Genomic DNA, 20,787 nt, shown 5'->3' on the forward strand with positions numbered 1-20,787 from the left:
GGAAATTATCAGGGGAGGGGCTTGTATTGTATGTCTCTTCTAGCTCTTGCAGTTTGTTTGTAGATAGTTGCATTACCAGTTTAGATGATTGTTTGAGTCTATTTATTCTTGTGGATAGGATTCTACGAGCATGTAATTTGAATGTGTCCCAGTTCGAGTTAAACGTGTCTAACTTCTGATTTTCAGCCAAAAAGAACTGTAGTTCTCTCACTATAGAATCATATTCTGGTAATACAGATAACCAGTAGGGGTTTAGCCTCCATATTTGCTTAGGGGGTGTTACCAGCAAAGATGCTGTCATCCAGCATGGGGAATGATTTGCTAAGGCCCTGGGTGTAAATCCCGATCCTGTAACTTAAAGGTAAAAGTGTTTTAGAGACAAGTATAACATCTATTCTGAACATTGTATTATAACTAATGGAATGACATGTATAAGCTCTAGCAGTTGGATTTTGACATCTCCATATATCTACCAATGCAAATTCCGTTAGTGTACGGCACATTCTAGTTTGCTGTGGTAAAGTGGCTTGTACTCCAGGCTGCACTGGGTGGTCTAGCATGGGGTTCATGGTCATATTGAAATCCCCCATCCATACAGCGGGGACCGTCGGATATTGAGCTATATATGCAAGGCCCTCCATGACTACTCCCGAGCTGTATGTGGGGGACATAACAGGCAAGTATCAACAAAGGAGTTCCTCATATAGCCGCATGTAAGAACCTGCCCTGCTGGTCTGATTCTATTGAGAACAATTCAAAGGGGGTAGCTTTAGCAACCAGTACAGAGACCCCCCTGGACAGGTTCATGTGAGTGCTGTAATATGCCCATCCAATCCAGGGGCATTTCAGATCAGACTGTAGATGTCCTGTAACATGTGTCTCCACCAATGCCATGACATCTGCCCTCTGTGATTTTAAATACGCAAGGGCTGCGGTGCTCTTAATTTTGTCACGCACCCCTCTCGTTCCATGTCATAAATTTAACTGTGGATTTGGCTTCGACTAGTATAAAGATAGACCAGAAGGGCAGCTGCAGAGCAACATTTTGCAAACATCACTAGTGAACTTATTGCCATATAATACATGGTGTACCCGTAGGCATTCAAAGGTGCATCCCAACACAATAACATGTGCACAACTGTGCAAACCTTCCCACAGCTTCAGTACAACGATCAAGCTTTATCCTTCCCACCCCATCTTGGTGGGGTGGATGCCCTTTCAGAACCCACTGTTTGGTAGCTGGTGTTCAAACCCACAGGTTCAAAAAGAGGTGGGGGGATGTGACAAACAGTCCCTGTCAGTTGTGGATGGAGTATATCTGCCACATAGGATTTTGCTGTTCATGAGGTAAATGGATGGCAGTGGACGGTTTATAGCAGGTTACAGGGGTTAATCACTGACCATACCTTCTTTCCCCACCTGGGGTATAATTTGTCTTTTCCTATGTTAATGGGTAATGAGTTGTTACTAGAAAAGGATGCAAGCAGGCTGTGAGGTAGCATGTCTGCAGGTCTGAAGCAGAACCATTGGGATCTGTTCACTAGCCAGGAGGCTTAATAGTTTTTGCTGGACTTTAGTTTTGGACTCATCTCTATAGTTTTACTAATAGCACAAAATACATCTCCCTTCCTTCCCCCCCATCTTTTCTTTCACCATTCACAGTTTCACTTCCCCTAGCTTTTTTTTCCACTTAATCAATTCCCCCCTCCACATCTCCTAACTGATTAATACGCCCGCTGGCAGAAAAAAAACAATCTGACAACGTCTGCCTTAGGCTGGTACACACAGGACTAATATTGTCCGATATCAGCTAGTTCAACAGAAACCAGCTTACATTCAGCCAGTGTGTACAGCAGCCTGTCCAACAGAAGCCAGCCTAATGTCGGGCTTCTGTTGCACGAGCATGCTGGAAAACCAGCAGCTGATCTGTGTCCGGTCAGCACTTACATCTAATTGCTGAGAGCGCTGACCAGTGTGTTTTGGTGAGGGGGCAGTCCCCCTGTCAGAACACATGAACTTAGTGGGGAGATTGCTGTAATACATTGCATAGTTAGTACAGCTAGCACCTCAGTTTTATTTTTCATTCAGCCTGCTGGGCTGAAAGAAAAAAAAGTACAATGTGTACCAGGTATTACAGACCCCGCCTATGCACTAGTTTGGGCTCCAGCCATTACATTCCCCTTCTACAGCTCCTCGCCGGTTACTCTACCTGCTGCCAGGTTTAAAAACCCCAATCTTCCGGAAAGGAGAGAATCTGACAGGAAGTAGATTCAGAAAGGTGTGCCACATCCCATATATCTATAAGAAAACGAGAGTTCCCCAGTTTGGGATTTTTAGGGCACTACCATGCAAGTCACTACAATGTAGATAAAATATATACTTTTATTACATGATCAGAAAACAAAACATGTACAAATCAGGACAAAAAATTATGTACAAAATACACTTGAAACAAAGTACATCTAAATATGGATACAAATGGAAGTTTGATGGGAAAAGAACCGTAGGTAGAGGTTAATGAATCTCACTAAACTGAACCAACGCGTTTCAGAAAATCCTTCATCAGGGTTCAAAGAGTGAGAATTTATTTATTTATTTATTTGTTTTTTTCTTTCTTTTTTTGTCTGTTTTTTTTTCCTGGGGGGGTCTTTACATGTGATGTTTATTATCTCTTTGACTTTGTAATCCCCCAGATGTCAATTCTCACTCTATGAACCCTTACACTGGAGAGTGCAAAATCTGTTGCAGCTCTGCATAGAAACCAATCAGCTTTCAGGTTTTTTTTGTTGCCAAAGCTTATTTGAATAAGCTGAAGTTAGAAGCTGATTGGCTACCATGCACAGCTACACTAGATTTTGTACTCTCCAGTTTTAGTAAATCAATCCCTATGTGTTTTTAACAGGTACCGTTATATTGTTTAAAGGATGCAACCCTAGGAATGGCCCATCAATTTGAATAAAGGAACATATTGTAATAGCGCAGACTGTAACCTATACATAACTGTTAATTGAATATGGTATCTCAATGTCAAACACCTGTGATTTAGAAATTTACTTTATATGTTCAACATGTTGGAGTCTCTTCCCTATATCCCAAAGCCTTTATAACTGACATCAGTTAATGAATAGTCAATTTAATTTAAAATTAAAGTTTCTTACTTTTAATGTCTAAAATCAAGGATAACCTTTTTCAGGATCCAAAATGATTTATTGTGTTGTGCAATACTGCTGAGAGTCACCTTAAACCATTTTAAAGAAAATGTATGTCACATCTAGTGATAATGAAATCAATTTGCTTGAAAAGTATATTGCAGAATGTTAAAAATCCAAGCAGAAATGAAAACGATCACATAAAAGCTAATTGCCACTGTGTAACTTTGCATTTTAGAAAACAGTAGGTTTATACCACTATTAACCATTTGCTTACTGGGCACTTATACTCCCTTCCCACCCAGGCCAGTTTTCAGCTTTCCAGTTTTGCTAAAGAAACAAAAAAGACTGAAAATTTAGAAAATTTTGTTGTTGTTGTATTGTTTTAATGGTTTGTTATAACATTTTACAAACAGGTAATTCTTCTCCTTCACTGACATGCACTGATGAGGCTTCACTGATGGGCATTGATGAGGCTGCACTGATGGGCACTGATGAGCTGGCACTGATGAGGCAGCACTGATGGGGACTGATGAGGCGGCACTGGTGGGCACTGATGAAGAGGCAGTGATGCGGCTGCACTGATAGGTGGCACTGATGGGCACTGATAGGTGGCACTGATGGGCTCTGATAGGCAGCACTCAAGGACACTGAAAGGTGGCACTGATAGGCGGCACTGATGGGCACTGATAGGCACTGGTAGGCTGCCTTGATAGGCAGAACTGATAGGTAACACTGCATGATGAGGCACTACTGGGCACTGATAGGTGGCACTGGCGGGCACTGATTGGCAGTACTGGTTGGCACTGATAGGTGGCACTGGTGGGCACTGATAAGTGGCACAGGTTGGCACTCATTAGCAGCACTGATGGGCACTGTGTGGGACCGATGTCCCTGTAACAGAAGTCAGTTACCGGCTTTCTTCCTTTCTCCTCATGCTGTCAGTGTGAGGAGAAAAAAAGCTGATGACCTGCTCCTGTTTACTTCCGTGATCAACGGTCATTGGCTGACAGCTGATTATGTATTAAAGGCCTGCCGTGATTGGCCCTTTACCCTGTTCTGTGATCTGTGTTCTGTGATCACGACAATCACAGAACGCGCCGCCCTTGTGCCGCAGTGGGCGCTTGAGCAGCGTGATTATGGAAGGACATCTATTGATGCCCTCCCAAAACTGCACGCCTGCGCTGTAGCCGTCTTTTGGCTATAGTGCGGGTTGATAAGTAGTTAAGATTGTTAATAAAAATGTTTACAAAATGGTAAAAATTTGTGCCTTTTAAAACATGTGAGTACCCCCCTAATTATTTACAATCTAAACTACCCAATATGACAAAGTGGGAACGGGACCTACAAAGAGAATACCCCTTGCACCAATGGCATGTAGCCATAAAATATAATAGCAAATCCTCATCTTGCATAGACCATTGGGATAATGCACAAAAGCTTTTACACAGATGGTACCTTACACCCTCTCGCCTGAATAAGATGAAACCTTCCATATCAGCACTGTGCTGGAGGGAATGTTTGTCCACAGGAAATCTTCTCCATATTTTTTGGAGCTGTAAGGTCATACAACCTTTTTGGAAGGATGTCCAATCTCTCATCCTCAATATTACCAATAGTCACCTCGCCCTCACTCCTGCACTAACACTATTGAGCTTGGCTATTGAATCCTACCCTCCGCTAATGAGTAAAGTGGTAATCCATATCCTGTTCGCAGCCCACATCTCAATCGCAAAGGAATGGCGGTCACAAGCACCCCCTAGGATAGAAGAGGTTATCTCTAGAGTAAACGCTCAATACACAATGGAAAAAATTCTTGCCTACACAAAAGGGGGATCTCCGACTTTCCACAAATATTGGGAGACTTGGGGATCCTGTAAGTATGCCTCTTCATATTAATGAAATGTGATTAAAAAAGTAAAATGAATCATATTTTGAAGCACATTTGATGCATTTCGGTGGGGTGAATAGCAACAGAAGCGGTCAACCTGCAAATGTTGGATACTTTCCAGTGAGCTTCAAATGGAGGTGTGTTGGGTGCGTGGGGAATAACTCTGTACCCATGACCAAATTATATCTATGTTCTTAAATTATAACCTTGCATTGACAGTACTTGCTACTTCTGCTTTTATCTTCATATGGATCCTCCGTAAGGTCCAAGGAGAGCTACTATGTGTAAACCCAGCAAAAAGTCTGTTCACAGTGTGAACCCAAAAGGGGTGATAGGCTGTACCTCCTGTAGAGGTCAAATTGATAATCATATGGGTAGCTCGAACATCCAATACATGTGAAACAATGTGAAATCCAATAAAAATCTATTGTTTAAAAAAAAAAAAAAAAACATGTGAGTACCTTAATATGAGGCCTTAAAGTAAAATTATGGTCAAACTATAAAATCACATATGTCGTGTAGGCTGTCCATACCAGTAAGGCTGGGCATTTCCTTTGATAAAGTGACAGCTTGCCCTTTTTTTTCAGTTAAATCACTGCAGCATTGTCACTCTTGCTGCTGCTGTAGCTGCTTAGATCTTGGTATTAAAATAGCCTTATGAGGGAATAGCCACAATTAGCTCTTCCAAAAGCCATTTAGATTGACAGCACAGAACTCTGCATGTAAGAGCTCTTGTTGTAAAGGCACAGCTGTTAGAAATCACAGGACCCGTATGGCCTCCCTGACAGGGCTCCCCTCTCCAAAAATATCAAATGATATTTTTGCTAAAATGCAAAAGCCGCGATGCTATGCTTCACAGCCATGGCAGAAATTATACCCACACCAAACTGGACCAATTCAAGTGAATAGTACTACACTGCAGGTACCCCACAGCCGTGTGCAAAGCATGTAGTTGTGGCGGGCAAGGTAAGGGTTAAAACAGGCAGTGAGGAGGCAATGTGCCTTCTCACTGCTTGTCAAATTCTCTCTGAATAGCAATCCAAATGCTGACAGCTCTTCAGACAGCAAAGCACAATTTAACAAGTCCTTAATTTTTTGAATTACTTTTTAGAATTTTTCTTTTTTTCTTTTCTTTTTTTAGAATTTCTTTTTTTTACTTTTTTTCTTTTAACATTAAATCTTTATTAAAGTTTAAAGGAGTACAGGAAACAACAAAGGAAATTAGATAGTACAAATTCAAAGGGTAATGTGTATGCTTTTGTTTTTACATTTTTAACTGACCTGTTGGGGGGGGGCTTTGGTGAAATATCAGAAGGGGGCTAAATATAGACCCCTGATGTCTCACATTTGAGGTAGGGAAATGTACTGATAGGTACTGAGGACATAGATTCATCAGTTCCTTTCTTTGCAGTTGAGGCTTAATAATAGCATGCAATACCAAGCTGCAGTTTGCAAAGCCAGCAAAATCCTTTCTTGTTTTAAAAGAGGTATGAACTGCAGAGAGAGAAATTTCATTTTGCCCCTGTGCAAATCATTAGTAATACCTCCTTTGGAATATGACAATTAAGGGGAGATATGAATAACATAAATACATAAGTGGTCTATATAATGAACTTGGTGTAGAGTTATTCACTTTAGGGTTATCACAGAGGACAAGGGGCACTCTTTACATCAAAGGCTTCTTCACAGTTAACAGTTAAAGCTGTGACAATGTGGACACTGTCAAGAGCTGGTTCTGGCCATCTCATTAGATTATTTTAGGAAAGTCCTGGATTCTTTCCTAACTGCACATAATATACCTGGATACTAATATTTTTATGTAAAGTTGATGCAGGGAATGTCTGATTGTGTGTGTTGGTTTTTCTTTTACCTCTGTTGGTTGAAATGTATGGACTTTGGATTAACTGTGTAACACACTGAAGCATAGTAACACCGTTTACTATGCTTTAATAATGGATGGACACAGGTGTGATCAAATCGCTTTTTTTATTCTTTTATAAAAGGAAGGGGCCTGTAAATATGACATGTTTACTGCCCCACTCTTTATTTAGAAACAATCCCCCTGTGTGTCCTAGGTGCCTGCGAGAGAGGAGAGGAGGGAATCCAGCAGCATTGCCTGAGAAGGGTGGCTCACAGTGAGGCCCAACAGCAGGAACAATGTGGTACTGCAGGGAAATCCACAAGAGTCACTAGTGTCAGCAATAAGACAGTAGAGCTGGCCAAGAGCCCCCCTTTTTTAAACTGATGAGGCCCGGGCCCTGTACAGGAGGATTGACTGTAGTGCCTTATTAGTGGCCCTGCAGCTCAGTCTTGATTGACAGCATGCCAGGCCAGGGAGAATTGCAGCGGTCTTAACCACTTGCCGACTGCCGCACGCCGATGTACGTCCAAAATTTGGTGGCGGATATCGTTGTTATGGCAGCAGCTAGCTACCATAACCCCTGTATCCCTGTTTTCATGCAGCGGTCAGCATTCAGATAAAAGTGGTCTCTGTGGCGGATTCGCTGCAAGATCACCTTTATCAGTGGCGGGAGAGGGCCCCCCTCCCGTCGCGATCCGGTGCCCCCCGCCACTTACCAGAGCCGTCGGTAGCGGCGGAGGTGATCGCGTCCTTCTCTATGCTGTGTCTGGAGGCTAAGATGGCGCTCACTCATCTCCATGACAATGCTGGGCGGAAGCGATGTCAAAACGTCACTTCCGCCCATACGTCTTAAAGGCACATTTTTTTCAATGTCATTTTTTTAAATTACTTTTTTTTTATTGCATTTTAGTGTAAATATGAGATCTGAGGTCTTTTTGACCCCAGATCTCATATTTAAGAGGTCCTATCATGCTTTTTTTCTATTACAAGGGATGTTTACATTCCTTGTAATAGGAATAAAAGTGACACAATTTTTTTTTTAAACAGTGTAAAAATAAATAAAATAATGTAAAATAAATAATAAAAAAATATATATTTTTTTTTAAAAACCCCTGTCCCGATGAGCTCGCACGCAGAAGCAAACGCATACATGAGTAGCGCCCGCATATGAAAACGGTGGTCAAACAACACATGTGAGGTATCACCGCAATCGTTAGAGCGAGAGCAATAATTCTAGCCCTAGACCTCCTCTGTAATGCAAAACATGCAACCTGTAGAATTTTTTAAACGTCGCCTATGGAGATTTTTGAGGGTAAAAGTTTGACACCATTCCACGAGCGGGCGCAATTTTGAAGCGTGACATGTTGGGTATCAATTTACTCTGCTTAACACTATCTTTCACAATGTAAAAAAAAATTGGGCTAACTTTACCGTTGTCTTATTTTTTTTTTCAAATACGGTGTGAAAAAAGTATTGCAATGACCGCCATTTTATTCTCTAGGGTGTTAGAAAAAAAACAATATATAACGTTTGGGGGTTCTAAGTAATTTTCTAGCAAAAAAAACCTGTTTTAAACATATAAACACCTAAAATCCAAAACAAGGCTGGTCCTTAAGTGGTTAAAAAAGAAAGGTCAACACTGCAAATATTGACTCTTTGCATAAACTTCATGTAATTGTCAATAAAAGCCTTTCAACACTTCAGTATGCCATAGTAACTGAAGCAGCAGACTTTGTGAAAATTTATATTTGTGTCATTGTCAAAACTTTTGGCCATGGCTGTATTTACAAAAAGCCAATATCAATATTTTACACTTGTAGCTTTCATTAAAATAATACCTGGTAATTCTGCCATGAAAGTCCTTGTTCGGACACTGCAGCACCTATTTGTGTTATTGCATTTTCATCCTGTCACATGGGCTCCATGTGGTTGTTCCGACACACATTATGCAGGCATGCTCCACTGTTGTCACATGCAGAAAACACAACCCGAGAAATGCCGTGTAGCTATTGCTGGACAGGCATGTAGACAGGTAGTGACTGCAAAGAGGCTGCAGGAGATCAACAGCATTGTGATGCACAGTGCTCTAGCAAACTAAATATCATTCAGTTAGGGTTTACATCTACTGTAAGTACACTTTTATTGAACGCAGTGCAGACAGGTGGATGGGGTTTAGTGAAGAAGTCATGGAAGCCAGACCTCTAGTAGAAAATGAATACTAAATCGTAAAGACTGAGAGAAGGGTTTTATAGCTAGTGACAGGCGGATTTATACAGTAGATAGTAGAGTTAAAATGGCATACAGGTTCATTTTATCGCCAGCATCACCTCATAGTACAGTGTTGCTGAATGGTTAAAAATATATGTTTTTAATAAAATAGTAGAAAAATACAAACTATGTATAAGTAGTGCTCTGGGACTGTGGATCTGAGGACAACTTGATAGACAGGCTTCTTCAGTTCAATAGATGTGTTTCTTTAGTAAAGATCAGGCATCCTGAAGCCTATATTAAAGACACATTCACCTGTCAATCACATACTAAATGATTAGATATCTGTGTAAGGGTCCAGCATATATTTGTATGTGGTATTCATGTCACATCTTGTGCTGGGAAAAAAAAACTACTTTGGCTTGTCTTTTCTAATAATCCAATTTTTCCATTACACTTACACTCATTTCATTTTCTTTTCTGAACGCTTCCCAATTCTGTAATGCATTTCTTTAAAGAACAGATGTTCAGAAGTGCACTTTTGATTCAAGGTGAGGTTGTACAAACAGTGTCTACAGTGATATTGCCTTTCCTTGCATGGATACATTTTTTACATCAGACAGAATTGTATTTGCTTTTGTACCAATTTCTTGACAATAAATGTTAGACTAGAGTCTGTTGTTCACAAGTTCAGCAAAATGGTTTGCAATCAGCAAATCCAATCCAATAATCTCTTTATTTACATTTGTCTTGTACCAGTCATAATATGACAAAAACATACTAATAGCTGTTGATTAACCATAGCCTTGTCAAGACCACTGTAAAAAATAAAGCAGCACTGTACACTGACAAAACATTGACACACAATGAATTCTTCAGACCATCCCTTTTCACTTTGAAACTGTAAAGTTTCCTTTGCCCTCATTATTTTGTTTCTTATGTTGATGATACCCATTGTCATTTTCTAGTAATTTCAAACATTTTCAAACAACTTTGCAAAAAATATCTTACTTATCAAGGTAACTTACCCTATCTGTAAAATATGTTTATATCTTTTGTGAGTTGGGTGCTCACGCTTTCAGGCACAGATATCAGTCCAGTGGAGTAGTAGCACACAATGGTCTGTTTATTTGTGCTATTTACATGTGCTGTACAGTGAGGCAAACAGAAAAAGTTCAAAAACTTAAAAAAAATGAAATCTTAGCCATGTCCCTACACAATCACAAACCCTGACTATCAAGCTGTCTAAGTCTAACACTTGTTAGCCTCCACATACGCAGCTTGTTTACTTTTCACCCACCTTAGAGCTCCAACAGACACGACCTGTCTGTTCTTCTATGTACCCTATACTCATTCACATGGGGGGGCCAGATCTGAGGGCCCCTTTTTAAAGGGGGCTTCCAGATTCCAATGGGCCCCCTGCCTGCAGACCCCCACAACCACAGCCCAGGGTTGTGGGGATGAGGCCCTTGTTCTCATTAACATGGGGACAAGGTGCTTTGAGGTGAGGGGGCAGAGCCCCTCCCGTCCCAAAGCACCCACCCTCTCATGTTGAGGGCATGTGGCCTGGTATGGTTCAGAAGGGGGGCACTCGCTCCTCTCTCCCTTTCCTTACCTGTTGGGCTGAATGCTCAGATAGGGGTTTGTTATGGATTTTGGGGGGAACCCATACCATTTATTGTTTAAAATTTTGGAGTGGGGTTCCCCTTAAAATCCATACCAAACTCAAATGGGGCTGGTAAGAATTGGGGGGACCCCCACACTGTTTTTTTTTTTAAATTTTTCTATTGGTATCTCTAACATATACTAATGGTATTGTATTGTCGGCAAATTAAATTCATTGTATTTAATTCACTTCTTTTTCTTTAGAAATGTCAGTTTTGCTGCAGTAGGTTCTAGCCACAGTACAGATGCACACTTTACAGGCAGACCAAGGGGACTATATTTAAAGGAATTTTTCATTTTTATTGTTGCACTTTAAGTATCATTAAAAGCACTGCTGCTGTAAAAAAGATCTTTTTTAAAAACTTTTTTTCCCATTAATACATGTCCCCTCAGGGCAGTAGCCTTTTTATAGCCAATTACTTACATATAAGCCTTCAAAATAGGGACTTAATTTTTAAAGTTTGGGTCCCATAGACTTTAATAGGGTTTGCCGTTCGGGTCAGAACTTTTTTCTCTGTTCGGGAGCTCTGGTTCAAACCAAACAGGGGGGTGTTCGGCCCATCTCTTGTTGTGGCTTTAGTAACACTTTAAGAACCGTTGCTATCAATAAACATGAATCCTAAAGGAGGCATAATGACTAAAAATAGCACGCCGTTCAACAAGCCTTTTTCAGACCATTTTTTTTTCTGTAGACACAAAATAAGATATTGTTTTGTGTTGTTAAATAAAAATTTACATTTTGTAACAGTTGTTTAGGGGCAGTGTTGATAAAAAAATTAATTTATCAAGCACCTTTTTTTGTGCCATACTTTTAGAGTAGGTGTACCCATTCTTGAAAATCAATGTTTTGCCAAAGTAAGAATAAAAAAGTGAGTTTTGATTATTATGCACATGAATCCAGTCTCAGATTTCTAGTGAGTAAAGCCAAGTTAGACAGTTAAAGATCAGGCAAATTAGATTCACCATTGCTAGGGTGCTCCTGTAATGTAGTTGCTCTTCTTCTGCCCCAAATGAACTCTGAGAACTTCCTATACAGACTCATAAAGTCAGAGGGGTTTATTTACTAAAGCTAGAGAGGAAAAATTGTCACAATTCTGCAGGGAAACCAATCAGCTTCCAGGTTTTATTGCTAAAGCCTAATTAAACAAGCTGAGGCTTCAGAATTGTGATTAATTTGGCCCTTTCTAGCTTTAGTAAATAAACCCCAGAGTGTTTTAGAAGAATAAAGAAGCCCCATAACAAATAAAAGAGTTTAGGAAAGGATATTGATTAAGCTAGATATCTATGCAAAATGTATTGAAATAAGACAAGTATTAAGTTGTGTTAAGTGAAAGTAGTGAGGGAGAAATTTTACATTTATAGATTTATAGATTTTTACATGGGTTAAGGAGAGGGGCAACCTTATCTAGTGCTTTGAGACATGGGTATGGGAGAAAAAACTTGGTTATTGATGATTAATTTAGTTGCAGGTGTATGGTAAATATATTGTATATACAGAGGAAAAAGTAAGTCTAAAGTCTCTAGAAGAAAGGATATGACTTAAGAGGAGTTATTACATTTTATTAAAAGCCTTTTTGACATAAACATTTAGTGTTCAACATTGTTGCATGAACTGTTGCTGCAATGGCAGTGCACATGCCCAATGTTGAGTATTTATTGTGACTTAAGCCTAGCTAATGGGAAGCAAATAACTTTAGAGCATACGTTTAGATGCAATCAGCCTTGTTTTTAGTATGAGTTTATAATCCATGTTGAGTAATGAGATGGGCTGATAAGATTGAACATGTTCCTGCTAGTTCCAGTAAATATGTACCAACTTCTGTAGTGTTAGGAATTTTTTAGGAAGATTTGCTACTCCCCTTTTCTTGGTTTTATAGGAAGTGAAATTCTGACTTTTAAGAAGCATCTGTAGTACACACTGTCACATAAAACAGAAAAAAAAAACAGATGTAAAAATCTAGTTGCACTCTTCAAAGAGACGCGGATGCTTTAAGTTCTGGTTAAGGGCATTTAAAAAGCACTTCAATTTTCCTGGTCTTTAATACCAGCAGTAGTGTACCATACGTCTTATCTGGTAAGTCATTGGTCATTGGTCCTCAGAATGACTCATGGCATGTGAGCATTTTTTCCATGGAAAAGGAAAGTTCCAGAATAAAGTTACAACAGCGTTTTGTGGAAATTCTAGAGGGCATCGCTAAGCCTTCCCTCTACTGATGAAAAGAGATAAGGGGTACGAAGTATAGTAGAGCTGAAATGTTTGACTATACTTTGTTGATCACCCCTTTAATGTAACTTATAATTATATTATAGATATGTTTAAGTTACAAATATTTACAGTTAAGCAACCAACATAATATCACACAGAATTAGGGCAAGAGTTCAAAATCATAAGGTATCTGTGATGTATGCCTTCCTCAGAAGGGTTAGTGTGCTCCATTATCTTTCTGCACTGTGTAACATATGGATATCTAGTATAATATGTGACCATGTTTTCTAATACATTTAAACATATTCTTAGTATTAATGTAGAGCTCCCATGTCAGGAGTTATGGATTATATGTCCATTCTGAGTACAGGAATACAGATTGCTATAAGCTATTTACGACAGGCATTCAGGCCTCAGCTAATGGATCTTATGCTAGGCTCAGTTAAAGGTATCTTGTTTTCCAGGCCTTTTCTTAAGGATATTTATGAGTTAATTAAAGTTCTGGCTTACCAGATACCTACTGATGACATCTGAATATCCATTCATAAAATACCAGACAATGGTGTTTAAACACGTCTTATATATAGCCATGAGAAACTCTGCCCAAAGGAAATTATGACTCCAAATTAAAAATAATTAAAAGAGAAGTATGGGATTTTTTTAAAATCATACTTACCTAGCTGGATATAGCATTGTTCTGATACTGCATCCGTCCCCCACCAGCTCTAAGGCTGAAATTGAGTGTTCAAACACAACTGATCACTTGGTTCTCAGAGCTACCCTAGCAGAGAGCTGGTGACTGTCAGTCACCTCTGTCTGCTCTGCCCCCCCTGCGCTCATTGGAGTCCTGGGCTGTGGGAGCAGCCAACTTAGGGTTTCAGCATCTCGCTGTGAGGCAGGGCCAGGTGCTGGTCCAGGCATGTGGGCGGATCACAACCGATCTTTCCCTAGCCTTTACCAGCTCTGTGACATTAGCTGACAGTGGGCTTCAGTCCACTGCATGCTGAAAATGGGACACAGGAGTGAAGAACAATCTGCACTCCTGTGATCCACAGGGGAAGTACAGCCAAACAAGCTTTGGCTGTACCTCTCCTTTAAATAGCGGTCTTTTGAAGCTTACAGACCCTTCAAGTTATCTCTACTCATCTTAATCTGGCTGTGTCTGAATGCTGAACCAAAAATCAGATGATTTGTTCACTAAGTGGAGAATTTTAGAATAATGGGGGAGCCATGTATGTCTTTCAGTTTGGGGGTTCCTCAGACCTTATTATCACACATGCAATCATTAAAAGGCCCCCAGTTTTTCCATGATTCATTGTGCATGTTTGAGGTTTTTCTAACACGTAAATGAAAGTGAAACAAAGAAATGTTACCATTATATAAAAAAACAAAAAAAACAAGAACAAAACACAGATACAGCTTAAAATAAATAGTAAGAATTACTATTCTGTGCTGTCTGTTTTGCTTTCCTTTCCCCAGTATGTTAACACTGTACATTCATAATCTGCTCCTTCAACTATTTACTATTTCCAAAAAACCTACAGTCTAATGCTGGGTACACACGGGCCATATATCAGCCATAATCAGCCGTTACAGTAGAGACCAGCCAACTTTCGGCCCACGTGTACAGCCAACTATTCAACAGAAGCTATTCTCACAACCAGCTTCTGTCGAACGAGCATGCTGGAAAACCAGCATCCGATCAGCACTATTAGCCAATGGTTGCGAGCTCTGACCAGTGTGTTCTGGCCGGGGGGGCAATTCCTCTGTCAGAGAACAATAGCACAGTGGGGGAAATTTGCCAGGTTTTTTTTGTTCAACCTGCTGGGTAAATTAAACAAAAACATACAGTGTGTACCAGGTTCAAGCAGGCTAAACATCACAGTCACTGATATGCACATTTTACTTTTTGTCAAGGGTCAACAGCAAAGCCCTTATCTCCTTTTTTTTTAACCATTCTACCTTGTTTCTAATACACGCAGATAGAAATGACATGTAACTACACAGAAAGGAGCAGGGTGTCTTTGATGTTCAGGCAGTGATTGAAAGTTTGGCTTCACCTACTTTGCGTAGTGCAAGAGGTTTCTTGGCAGCCCCCAAAGGTGGCATATCTGGATCTCTGGGAACAAAACCGAGCATTGTTTTTGTTAACTGATAATTTAGCAGTAGTTTCTTTAACTAAGAAAAGCTTTCTTTAATGATAGTTTTTTTTAATATATATTGTATATATAAAATTAGATGAAATAACTAAAATAAATTGTGTTCATAATTAACTTTTAATCTTCCTCTATTTGATCCTTGGTGGGGGGTACATCAGCAGGCATTAATTTCAATAACATGTTTTTTACTTTTAATAAAAATATATTTATTAATGTTGTTTACATGGTAATTAACTTTGCCGTTCACTGTTAATCCATGCTGGATCCCAACCCCAGTAGGATATATAACTTTTTGTAATTGTTTACTAGATTTTGGTAATAAACTACTGTATCAACTGTGTAAAGCCTGTAGGCTTTATCAATCTAGTATAGTATTTGGTTATGCAAGCATAACCAAAAACACACACGCTTGGACAAAATAGCAGGCATTTAAAACCTCTGCTACTTGTAAATTATTTTTCTTGCAATGGACTGATTGATTTTAACTAATTTGATTAGCTTTTAAAATTCCTTGCAAGAGTCATAGGCATACATAAGCATCCTTAACCTTCTTCCATGGGTCTTTAGAGAGCTATTTTGATCTTGGCATGATGACATCACAGATGTCAATAGCAAACTAAACACCGGACTCTAGATACCTGAGGTTTAAAAAAGACAGCTTTCACATGCATACTCCCTAAGAAGTTTCTAATCATTAGCATCCAAGTTAGAACACCTAATTCTATTTTCACAGGTTTAAAAGGATGGTAATTGTAGGTGTGTATATACTTATTCCAGGTGACAAAACTGCCCTTTCATTCATTTTTTTAGAATAAATATGTTAATTTTATGTGCCATTTGTTCAAGTTTATTCAAGTATCTCCCTGTTTCAATGAAGATCTAATGTTTTTCTGTCCAAATGTGTAGAAAAGGTCAGACTCAACACACATACACACACCCTGTACACATAAAGCGTATGCATATCCCAATAATTTTCTCCTCTTATTTGCTCATTTTTAGTCCATTTAATATACTATTATAACATTTTGTTATATCAATTTAGTAAGTGTAAAAAATACCTCAGCAATATTGCTCCCAGCTCTCTCTCTGTAAGCCTCAGAGCATTTAAACCTATATTTAGAAGCACATAAAAAAGGGAGGTTTTCTGAAGTCCTGTCTTAAGGTGACAAAACTGCTCCTATATAGATGCAATATGGTAACAAGCAATGTCACTCTAGCTACTGTGTTAGTGGAAGAATTGACGGGAAAGTAAAGGAAAAATTCCTAAACATAGAAAACGAATGTAACCACCACCACGAGGACTAGTAAGCTGAAATATATTATATATTTTGTTCTTGAGGTTAGATATGCTTGAAAACCATTTCCCAGAGGGGATTTACATCAATCCCTACCCTGAAGCTGAAGTCTAAACAAGCAGAAAGCTGTTCTGGACAATTCATTGGAGAATGGTAGCTGCATGGGACTTACAACATCCACAGAGATAAAACACAAGACTGCTAATAATAGTATTGTTAGTAAGCAAACAAACTGTATTGATACACCTTGATAGGCATTAGGACCTGAAGGAGTTAACAATAAGGCTGCTTTCACACTCAGGGGTTTTACAAAGTGATTTTGTGTTAAAAGTGTCTGAAAAGCTTAAAGTGATTGTAAAGCTTTGTTTATTTAAAAAAAAAATAACAAACATGTCATACTTACCTCCACTGTGCAGCTCATTTTGCACAGAGTGGCCTGAACACCGTCTTCTGGGGTCCCTCGGCGGCTCCCGTGGCTCCTCCACACATCAGATAACCACCTAGGAGAAGCGCTCTCCCAGGGGGTTAGGTTGCATTCATAGCCGCCGAATGTATGACTTGGCCCTGCTCGCATCATTGGATTTGATTGACAACAGTGGGAGCCAATGGCTGCGCTGCTATCAATCTATACAATCAAGAGCCAAGAACCCCCCCCAGGAAGAGGACGAGCGCGTCCCCACCGGATGAAGTTCCAGGGCTCAGGTAAGTAAAATTGGGGGGCTGGGGGGGTCCCGTCACCACCAGGTGTTTTTTCACCTTAATGCATAGGATGCATTAAGGTGAAAAAACACAAGGGTTTACAACCCGTATCTGAAAAAAATATTCTCTGTAAAAACAATGAATGTGATCACACCGTGTGCTTCTGTTGCAGTGAAATAAATCCTGTTTGCAGCATTTTTGGAGCATGTTTGGGGAGTTAAAAAAATGCACCAAAAATGTATCTTTCCATTGAAAGCAATGGAAAATGTAATAAAAATTGTGGCAAAAACAGTCACATGCCCTTTAACCCCTTCCTGCCGACATAACACATACATGTGGCCACACTGCACTGGGAATTTTTTCATGGGACCACATATATGCCGGCGTGTCTACATTTGTGCTGGGAGCACGCCACACAGGAAAGACATAATGTATCTTTTTCTTTCTTTGCAGAGAGGGAAAAAAAGTATGTGTAAAAAAATTATAAATAAAAAAAAAAATAAAATAAAAAATAAAGAAAAAAAAACCTACACATGTCAAAGTTTCAAAATTGTGTTCAGGCATTTAGATTTGTTTTACTCTTATGCAGAGAGTGTGCCAAAAAATGTATGTTAAAAGTACCTACGTCCTGTATTCATTTATAGAAAAACTATTTATTGAGGCTATCATGGACTTTAATGGTACTGTGTAAAGACTTCAACACATGGATAGATGTGTAAAAGGTAATGTTTATTACAACAATTTTAAAAACACATACAAACAAGAGGACACCCAAATGCTCTCTATTAACTGGACAATAATATAACAAAAGGTAAAAGGCTGATACTTTAAAACCTATCACATGACATGTATCCAGATTCTTCTCGACATGTTTCGCAGAGAAGGTCCACTTCCTTAGGAGTTTTAGAGAGTGAGCACAATATTTTTTTCTACAGAAAGGAAAATATTAATTATAACAACAACATAATAGAAAGAATATATGCTTGATCACATAGAGGCTGTGTAAGATCTTACCCAGGGTGTGACTACATCCCTTGTTTTACTCTTAGGCGTAAAGGAGTTAAAAACTGCACAACAAGCATTTTAAAAAAGCGCCAAAATGCAAATGCGTTTTTCAGCGGATAGCAGATAGTAGCCTAAATTATGATGTGCATTTTAGCACATAAACAAATGAATTTTGAAAAGATTTTCAAAAGAAATGGCTGTTGATATATTCCCCTGGGAACAATCTGCCAAGAATTAAAAGTTAATTATACACAATATATTTTATTTTCGCTTAGCGTCGGTTCACACTGAGGCAGCACGACTTGCAGCGCGACTGCCTCAGGCGACCTGGACACGACAGGAGCGGCAACTTGCAAAATGACTTCTGTATAGAAGTCAATGCAAGTCACCTCAAGTCACCCCCAAAGTCGTACAGGAACCTTTTTCTAAGTCGGAGCGGCTTGCGTCACTCCGATTAGAACGGTTCCATTGTACAGAATGGGACGTGACTTGTCAGGCAGCTAAGTCGCCTGACAAGTCGTCCCAGTGTGAACCGGCACGTAAAGATACTTTTGCTATATTTTTTATGATTTTCCCTTTATTTAAATCTAGCAGTTATTCTTTAATAATACAAAAGCAATGTATACCATGTTCTAACTAACTATTTTTCTGGTCAAGTAAAAAAACTACAGAGATCTTATTACCAGAATTTGCAAGTTTATTCAGTGAAATTTCTTTGTGAAAGCTCTATTTATTTTGTATGGCAAGTCACACTGATTAAAGAAGGCTGTTGGTGAATTAAATAATAGTAAACCAAGTGATTATTCTAAGAGAGGGCATTCTTTTGGTTTTTGCCCATAGCTGCAACACGTGACATTTTCAATATAATAGTATTGTCGCCATTAGTTTTGGATAGTATTTATTAATTAAAACAAAAGTAAGAATGTGTGTTCCCTTTAACCACTTGCCTGCTGGAAGGTTTACCCCCCTTCATGACCAGGCCATTTTTGTGATATGACACTGCATTACTTTAACTGACAATTGTGCAGTTGTGCAACACTGTACCCACATAAAATGTATGTCCTTTTTTTTTCCCACAAATAGAGCTTTCTTTTGGTGGTATTTGATCACCTATGCGTTTTTTGTGTTTTGCACTATAAACAAAAAAGACAGGCAATTTTAAAAGAAAAGAACAATATTTCTTACTTTCTTTTATAAAATATATCCAATTAAAAAATGGAAAAAAAACGAATTTCTTTATCAGTTTAGGCCAATATATATTCTGCTACATGTTTTTGGTAAAAAAAAGTCCCAATAAATGTATATTGTTTGTTTTGCGCAAAAGTTATAATGAAAGTTATAATGAATTATAATGAATTTTTATCTATTTATTTATTTTTAATAGTAATGGCGATGGTTAGTGACTTATAGCAGGACTACGACATGCGGTGGAATAATTAGACACTAAGTGACACTTTTTGGGGACCATTGACACTAATACAGTGAATATTGCTAAACATATGCACTGTCACTGTACTAATGACATTGACAGGAAAGGGGTTAACATCAGGGGCAATCAAAGGGTTAAATGTGTGCCTAGAGAGTGCTTGCTAACTGTGTGGGGGTTCTTTTACTATGGGAAAACAGAGATTGGTGTTCCTGCTTTGTAGAAACACAGGATCACAACCTTCCCTTCTCACAGAATGGTGATCTGCCTTGTTTATGAATAGTTGGTCGATTGGCTTCCGCTGTGTCCAATCACAGTGGAGCAGGTTGCCGGCGGAGCACATGCACGCCTCAGACCCGAAAGTGCTGGATCACCTACAGGTAAATGATCCTGCCCAGGGGAGCCGCCTTGCCTCCATATATGTACAATATATGATCGACAAGTGATTAAATGCTAAAATCACTAAGTGAAACAAAACCAAAAAAAATAAACATGAATAACGAGAGCAAAACATAAATATATCTGTGCTTTATAATCCAAAAATGATATCAAAAGTCCACCAGTGACTCAAGGTGCTTTAAGTGACATTCAAATGAATATAAGTGTTTCCAGTGTTCAGTTGCTGCTCCTCCATGCACAGCCTCTTACCAGAGAAGAGATCTCATAATGCAGTACAGCTTAAACATCATTTATTTGAAAAGTATTGCACTTTTTTGAGGACGCTTGTTCAGGGAGCTTGTCATGTGGAGCTGCTCTGTGACGTCAACTTGCACATCAGCTGGTCCTGTGACGTCGCTGTGTATACTCTTCACCGTTTGCTTGTACTTTCTGAATGTGTGAGTACAATACTTTTTAAACACAATAAATGTTTTAATCTGTACTGCACTATAAGACGTCTCCTTTGTATAATTTATTCACTATCTGTGAATTTGAGTGTGGGCTAAGGAGACAGATATCCTCTGTTGTTATCATACAGAAGCTGATTGGTGGGATCTTCAGTATTATTCAAAGCACTCTGTGATCTTTTCTCCGGTAAGAGGCTGTGCATGGGGGAGCGGCACGTGATCACTGGAAGCACTTATATTCATTTGAATGTCACTTAAAGCACCTTGATTCACTGGTGAACTTGATATAACTTTTGATATAACTTTTTGATTTTATGGCACACATATATTTATGCTTTGCTCTTATTATTCATGTTTATGTTTTTTGGTTTTGTTTCA

General features: G+C 39.1%; 1 protein-coding gene across 4 annotated transcripts in view; it reads left to right on the top strand.

The window, feature by feature from the left end:
- The window catches only part of ADGRB3 (adhesion G protein-coupled receptor B3), a 1,384,867-nt gene that overhangs the window by 744,375 nt on the left and 619,705 nt on the right, over window positions 1-20,787 (top strand). The gene's annotated exons all lie outside the window — the stretch shown is intronic.

This window comes from Aquarana catesbeiana, linkage group LG04 (genome assembly GCF_042186555.1).
Source record: "Aquarana catesbeiana isolate 2022-GZ linkage group LG04, ASM4218655v1, whole genome shotgun sequence".
Classification (NCBI taxonomy): domain Eukaryota; kingdom Metazoa; phylum Chordata; class Amphibia; order Anura; family Ranidae; genus Aquarana; species Aquarana catesbeiana.